General features: G+C 40.0%; 1 protein-coding gene across 1 annotated transcript in view; it reads right to left on the bottom strand.

The window, feature by feature from the left end:
- Positions 1 to 6,929, bottom strand: part of LOC122249161 (protein toll) — a 28,067-nt gene extending 21,138 nt beyond the window's left edge. Inside the window, exon 1 of the mRNA XM_043009810.2 lies at positions 6,540 to 6,929. The gene's annotated coding sequence lies outside the window, so the exon portion shown is untranslated. The remainder of the gene's footprint in view (positions 1 to 6,539) is intronic.
- Positions 6,930 to 7,500: the final 571 nt, after the last annotated feature.

The following is a 7,500-nucleotide window of genomic DNA, read 5'->3' as shown; positions in this document are numbered from 1 at the left end:
TACAGCAAAACCTCACCAAGTTACTCCGAGAGACGAACAGGTGCGAGAGGAACCACGGGCAGGCATTCAACGGCCAACTCACTTTTTTTTCTTTTTTTTAACAATCCGAAGCACTGGACGAGATGCTGGTTCTTGTCACACCAGTCAGCTCAGCTTAGCCTCAGGCGCGCATCCCTTACTGACCGGGATAAGATTAATTTGTTAAAGGTGGTGTACAAGGTGGTAATGGGACAAGTTTCTATTAACCTGAAGAGCACGTGCAGTCACAAAATTGTACATTTTGGACTGTGGAAATACGCTAGTCACTACTGGCTTTGTTATCACAGCATACACTGTGCTACACAGTATATCTATATCTATGATCACTGAATGCAGAAATACTAGCTATATCCACAGAATATTAATCGTGAATTGCCAGCAAACCAGCTAAGAGTAGCCATGAATATCATCTCGCCCCCGTGCCATGTGGACGCACCACTTTCCTATCTCAAAAAACAAACTTTTATCTTAGATCGTAGTTAATAATTGATCTCAAGAAACAGCCTACTTTTCCTTCCTTTTCTCCCCGACTCCGCGAAGCTTCAAAGCTCAGACAAACCCTTCCGCCCGCACTCGTCATCGCGAATGGAACAGTCATCGCTCCTCGTCTTGGACTGCAACCCTGCAATTACGAGGCGACCGTCCTCGCGAAGACGCCGTGCCGTGCCTCCTTCGCCCCGCCTCGGACTCCTCCACCTGTCGATGTTTATCTTCACCTGGCGGCCCGGGGCGGCATTCGCGGGCGTCCGTTGCTATGGGAACAGGACGCTCGTGGAACTCGGCGCAGATGTGGCTCATGCTTGTTTTTCGGTTCTGGTTTTCTTATTCATTACTGGTGTAACGTGGATATAGATGATAAAGGAGGAGGGGGGGGGGCAGAGAGAGAGAGAGAGAGAGAGAGAGAGAGAGAGAGAGAGAGAGAGAGAGAGAGAGAGAGAGAGAGAGAGAGAGAGAGAGAAAAGGGAAAAAGAGGGGTGGGGAAGGAAGAACACAGATTTAACCACAAAAGTAGACTTTGTTTAAACTCGCCTCCTGTGATCTTACAGATGCATTCAGGGGGCGAAATTCGAGACAAATTTACGTAAAACCACTTCCTGGTGTTAATCAAAGTCTTTTGTCATTTGAAGCTTTTTTTGCACGAACTCTTTGTCGTTGTTTTTTCCTTGTTGTTTCGGCTTTGAATTTTGCGGAGCTCGATTCCCGTACAAGAATACCTGACAATCACGGTCGACTGCTCTTGTCTGAGTCATCGTAACTCGTAGCCTTGTACTGCGGGTCTTAGGAGGAGCCGAGGCGAGATGGAGGGAGGGAGGGAGAGAGGGAGGGAGAGAGAGAGAAAGAGAGAGAGAGACAGAGCGAGAGTGAGACAGAGTGAGACAGAGAGACAGAGAAAGGACGAAGGAGAGAGAGAGACAGAGAGAGAACGAAGGAGAGAGACACGGAAAGAGAGTCGTTTACTGCCATGATAGTATTTTTTTTAAGCTTTGTCTCCTTATCACTTCGAAATATATTTCTTCTTTCCCAAATCACCACCATTACGACAGCCGAAGAGGCGCTTCAAGAGGTGTGAGATATTCCGTTAAGAGTGATTAAGTGATATAATAAGAGAGGAAATACGCCGACTCATGTCTTGGTCTTGTTGAGATACAGAGATACAGAGAGAGAGACAGAGAGAGAGAGAAAGAGAGAGAGAGAGAGAGAGAGAGAGAGAGAGAGAGAGAGAGAGAGAGAGAGAGAGAGAGAGAGAGAGAGAGAGAGAAAGAGAGAGAGAGATACAGTGTGAAATATACAGAGAGAAAGATGGATAGATAGAGATACAGAGAGAGAGAAAGAAAGATACAGAAAATAAGAAAGATACAGAGAGAGAGAAAGATAAATGATGGATGGATAGATAGATAGATAGAGAGAGAGAGAGAGAATAAGGGATAGATAGATATATAGATAGAGATATAGCGAGCGGGAGGCGGCAAAGCCTTGAGACCTTCACGGTGTTTGTACAGTCAATTAACGTTCTGGTCTTTAAATAGTTGTAATTGTGGTAGTATGTCTAATTGTAGTTGTTGACGTAGTTGCAGTCATAGTTGTGATTGTAGATATAGATGTATTCATACTATATTGGAGATAGTGCACGTTTCATTGTTACTATTGGAATAGGATAGATAGTAGAAAAAAAAATATACACTACCACTTTTACTACTACAACTTCTACTACTACTACTACTTATAATAATGATAATATTAATAACAATAACAACGATGATAATAAAGATAGCAACAAATAACAATAATGATAAGCGATGAAAAAGAAAACAAACCCAAAGAAAATGACGAAATATTCGAAAAAAAAATGGAAGAAACGAACATAGTAAAGCAAAGAAATGGAGAAAAAAAACCCACGGGAAACAAGGGATAAAAAAAAGAAAAGAATACAAAACGAAAGAAAAAAAAAAAAAAAAAAAAAAAAACAATAAAGAGAAATCGCATATAAACGGATTACCAAAGTTTTCCGGATGTAAGTGTCCGTCTCCGAAGCAAGCCGGCGTCTCAGCCAAGGTATTTTTTTTCCGTGTCTCTGTCGGTCAAGCGATTGGTCGGAAGGTCGCACGTGTCGGGAGACTGGGTCGCCTACCTGAACACATCCGGTTGAAAGTTCTGCTCGTAAAAGGGGGAAGGGGACGAGAGGGAGTGAAGGGGGTGAAGGAAGGTGGGAGGGAGGGAAAGAGGGAGGGAAAAAGGGAGGGGGAGAAGGTAGGGGAAGATGGAAGGAAAGAGAGAAAGTAATAGAGAGAGGGAGTGTGAGGGAAGGGAGGGGTGAGGGAGGGAAGGAGGGGGAGAAGGTAGGGGAAGATGAAAGGAGAGAGAGAAAGAGAAAGAGAAAGAGAGAGAGTGAGAGAGAGAGAGAGAGAGAGAGAGAGAGAGAGAGAGAGAGAGAGAGAGAGAGAGAAGAGAGAGAGAGAGAGAGAAGAGAGAGAATTATAAAAATATACATACTGTATATAGAGCGGCATGCGCCAGTACATGCAGTTAGCAAACAAAATGCATGCTTCCGAGGTATTTCCTGTTGCACAAACTACTTTCACTCTCGTCAACTCAATGGAAGCGAATGGACGGCTTCTCGCGTGATTTCGAGCCTCAACCATAGCAACAGGTGACGTTTGATCGAGGTCAGGCGCCTGCATATGGGGGGTGGGGGGGAGGCTGGGGAGGGGGGGGCGAGTCACAGACGGATAAGTATTTTCCTATTTTCTAATTTCTTTGTTTTCCTGATGTATTTGCGCGCTGAACATCTGTATGTCTTTATATATTTCTTATCTAATCTATCAACACTGATCATCTTTATTCTCAGTAGTAATAGCAATACCAATATCATCGTTATCTTATTAATATTTCCACTGTCAGTATCATAATAACCAAAGCTAAAGATCGTTATTGTACTTTCATTACCGTCATTATCAATTTGGTACGAATTAATAATCGTAACTGTTATCGTTATCATTAACCAATTAAAATCATATTAACTTTTGATATCTTTATCGTTAGTATCGCTCTTATCTTCACTCTTATTTACACTCTTTATTATCAGTATTATTACTATTATCACTGATCATCAGAATTAATATCAGCATTGCCATTAGATACGGATGCTTTCAGTATTGTTATATATGCGTTTCCTTTCCCAGTGCACGAGAGGCAGCGTGGGTATCTATGGTTAACAGGTCTCGTAACAATGACCTTTCAGCTTTTATTGTCATCGTTATTATGATTATTACCATTGCTGTTATCATTGGTAGTTGTTGTATCGTGGTCCTCGTAATCATTACAGTATCACTATTAGCATTAACGTTGTTACTACTACTATTAATATCACGATTTTATTACTATTATCATTATTATCCCTTGAAAAAAGGTAATAAAATCACCTGTTGAATTTTCCGAGAAAGTGATATCATCTCTGTCGTACAAGGCGCGCGCGCACGCAAACAAATACATTGTGCAAATAAATCACTACTGATAAATGTGGGTAATGATAGAATGTGAGCATTGTGGTAATTAAAAAATACTTATATGGTATATCGTTCCTTATCTACTACCATTACTACAGTTACTACTACCATTACAGGTACCAGTTATATTAATAATAGTAGTCAGTGCATAATGTTTACAGTGAGAATGATATCAAGGCAGTAACACCCCTCCTCCCAAAAAAGTGCACTTATTAATCTACAAACTTTCTAATTCACGTGAATTTTACACAAATTTCCGATGACACTGATTCTACATAATGAGATTCCTGCTGCTTATTTTCAACCGAAATGGAACAGGATATTATTTGCAAGTTTTCCCTCGTCAGTTTCACTTTTTATTACAGGAAATGAGCTGAATATTCTGCATTCGATAATACATCGGTGAACACAAACTCCCTACGAGTTTTAGATAAAAGAAACAATGATAGGATTAATTCCAGAGTAAATGAACAATGATAGGATTAATTCAAGAGTAAATAAACAATGATAGGATTAATTCCAGAGTAAATAAACAATGATAGGATTAATTCAAGAGGAAATGAACAATGATAGGATTAATTCAAGAGTAAATAAACAATGATAGGATTAATTCAAGAGTAAATAAACAATGATAGGATTAATTCAAGAGTAAATAAACAATGATAGGATTAATTCAAGAGTAAATAAACAATGATAGGATTAATTCAAGAGTAAATAAACAATGATAGGATTAATTCCAGAGTAAATAAACAATGATAGGATTAATTCCAGAGTAAATAAACAATGATAGGATTAATTCCAGAGTAAATAAACAATGATAGGATTAATGCCAGAGTAAATAAACAATGATAGGATTAATTCAAGAGTAAATAAACAATGATAGGATTAATTCAAGAGTAAATAAACAATGAAAGGATTAATTCAAGAGTAAATAAACAATGATAGGATTAATTTAAGAGTAAATAAACAATGATAGGATTAATTCCAGAGTAAATAAACAATGATAGGATTAATTCCAGAGTAAATAAACAATGATAGGATTAATTCAAGAGTAAATAAACAATAATAGGATTAATTCAAGAGTAAATGAACAATGATAGGATTAATCTAAGAGTAAATAAACAATGAAATGATAGGATTAAACGCAACGGCAGACGAGAGGGCGCGCGCGACACCTGCCGAGCAGGGAAGGGAGTCGAACCAGTCCGCAAGTAGGAAAATTTTACTACTTTGGTGGTTTTCATTGTCCGGCGTGAGAATGGGTGTCCTGGCTCTGCTGCAAGTCATAGTCTGGGTTTCAATTTCAATGTCAGAGGACTTCGCTTCGTGCCACACTGTCGAGATGCGTTTAGGGCTTCAATGTCAGTCGGAGCTTCACACGCGGTCCATGTGGTTGTGTCGTTTCTCATCTCTAATACACAGCTAAGTTCAATTGTTACTTTATTTTTCATCCCTAATACACAGCTAACTTCAATTGTGTTCCATTATTTTTCATCCCTAATATACAGCTAATTCCAATTTTGCTAACACAGCTAACTTCAAATTAATTACATTATTTTTCATCTCAAATACACAGCTAACTTTAATTGTTACATTATTTCTCATCCCTAGTACACAGCTAATTCCAAATTTGCTAACACAGCTAACTTCAATTTTATTACATTATTTTTCATCCGTAATACACAGCTAACTCCAAATTGGCTACATGTGTGACTATGTACTTAAGCTTCACTACAGTACACAATGAAAGTAACAATAAGGCTTCACTGCTGTTACACATTTGTTATATTAGTGCGGCGCAAACAAATGAACAATAAAGACAAAAGAACAATATCACAACGATACAGTATATGTGTTTGTTTCTTTGTCTTGATCTTAAATAGAACCATTCCAAACTTTGATCACTAATTGTCAGTCATGCATGCAAGAAGTTTACTCTATTGCATTCCCTTATTTAGTTGTTATTCTTTATTGTAAAAAAAACAATTAAATCATAGGCCTATTCATAAGAGAAACTGATGTTATGAAAAAATATTGTGGTTTATTTTCTCAGTACAGGTTCGATAATAGCAAATAAGTAAAAAAAAAATATATATATATATGTATCACTTTCGCTTTAATTATTCTCATTGAAAACAATAACGCCCATCTTAATAAAAAAAAGTATAAAAAACCATTAATGTAGCTTACGGAAACCCAAGATATTTTCCGTGAATTGTTCCAAGACGTGTCTCGCTGACAGCTTGAGAAGCGAGTCACCGTGACAGTCAAACGTAACATTAGTCATCACAAATTATGGCGATCCCATTCCCGTAGGATGACAAGAGCTTTGAGATTAAATAACCCCTTATATCATCCTGATATTAAGAAGTAGCATCAGCGAACCTGGTAGTGTATTGAAGAAGGTATCACATTCTCACGGGTTTTGAACATGTGACAGAAGAGAAACATCAGTTCAGGATAAGAATGTTATTTGGATTCTTTCAGGACACTTACCCGCTCTATGAATGGGTGTCCATTAACTCTTCCGAGTAGCAGGGAATCCCGCACAAACAGACGCGACGCTACAAGTTTCTGTACGCCCACAAGGTTACGGCATGGACACACACGCACACACACTTGTTGATTCCACTACGCTCCGTTCGTCCCAGCTGCCTCTCCTTCGATCGAGAACCTCCCTCGTTCCAGTCCTTCTTACGCTCTCGATTCGGATTCACAGCGAGCGTGGGCGTGGGCGCAATAGCAGGTCGTCTCCATAAGACAAACAGGACGACCACACGGCGTATGGCACCTGCTCCGCCGTCGCCACAGAACAGTTCTCAACCACAGCGAAGCAGAGACTAGCTACCCCCGTCCGCTCGCGCCAGGGTTGCCACGTACTCTATTACCGAGACGCGATATGATGGTCATGGGTGACTGAGCGAGAGGGGGAGGAGGTAGAGAGGAGGTAGAAGGGGAGGGGAGGAGACGGGAGAGGAGGAGAAGAAGGAGGAAGATCGGGAGAGGAGAGGAGAAGAAAAGGAAGAAGAACTAGGAGAATGAAGAGGAGTTGCTGGAGGGAGGGGAGGGGGGGAGATGAAAAAAAGAAAAAAAAAATCGTAGCGTGGCCATAGGAATCGTCGCAAGGACCTACGGCTGGACGCCTGCGGGTTGGTTGAATAGCAACACAGGGGCGTTTGCGTCTGTGTTAGGGTTTACTCTGGGTTTCTGCGTCGTACAATACAAGGTGTAGAGAAAAGATGCTATAAACTTGCAAGACTTGTAAACAGGAAGCCATGTTATTGTTGTTGTTGAGGGCTGAGAAACACCCGATCTCAAGTAGAGGCATGCAATAAATATAAAAGAATAATTGTCATTGTCATAATTGTCAATCTACTGCAGCGGATATCTCTAAGCCATAAATACTTCAATCATTGGAGCATCATATGATAAAGAGTACACAGTATATATATGTGTG

The sequence above is a fragment of the Penaeus japonicus genome, unplaced genomic scaffold, assembly GCF_977035675.1.
Source record: "Penaeus japonicus unplaced genomic scaffold, GWHDUDI00000001_assembly GWHDUDI00000005, whole genome shotgun sequence".
Classification (NCBI taxonomy): domain Eukaryota; kingdom Metazoa; phylum Arthropoda; class Malacostraca; order Decapoda; family Penaeidae; genus Penaeus; species Penaeus japonicus.
This window is presented reverse-complemented; position numbering and strand designations above follow the sequence as displayed.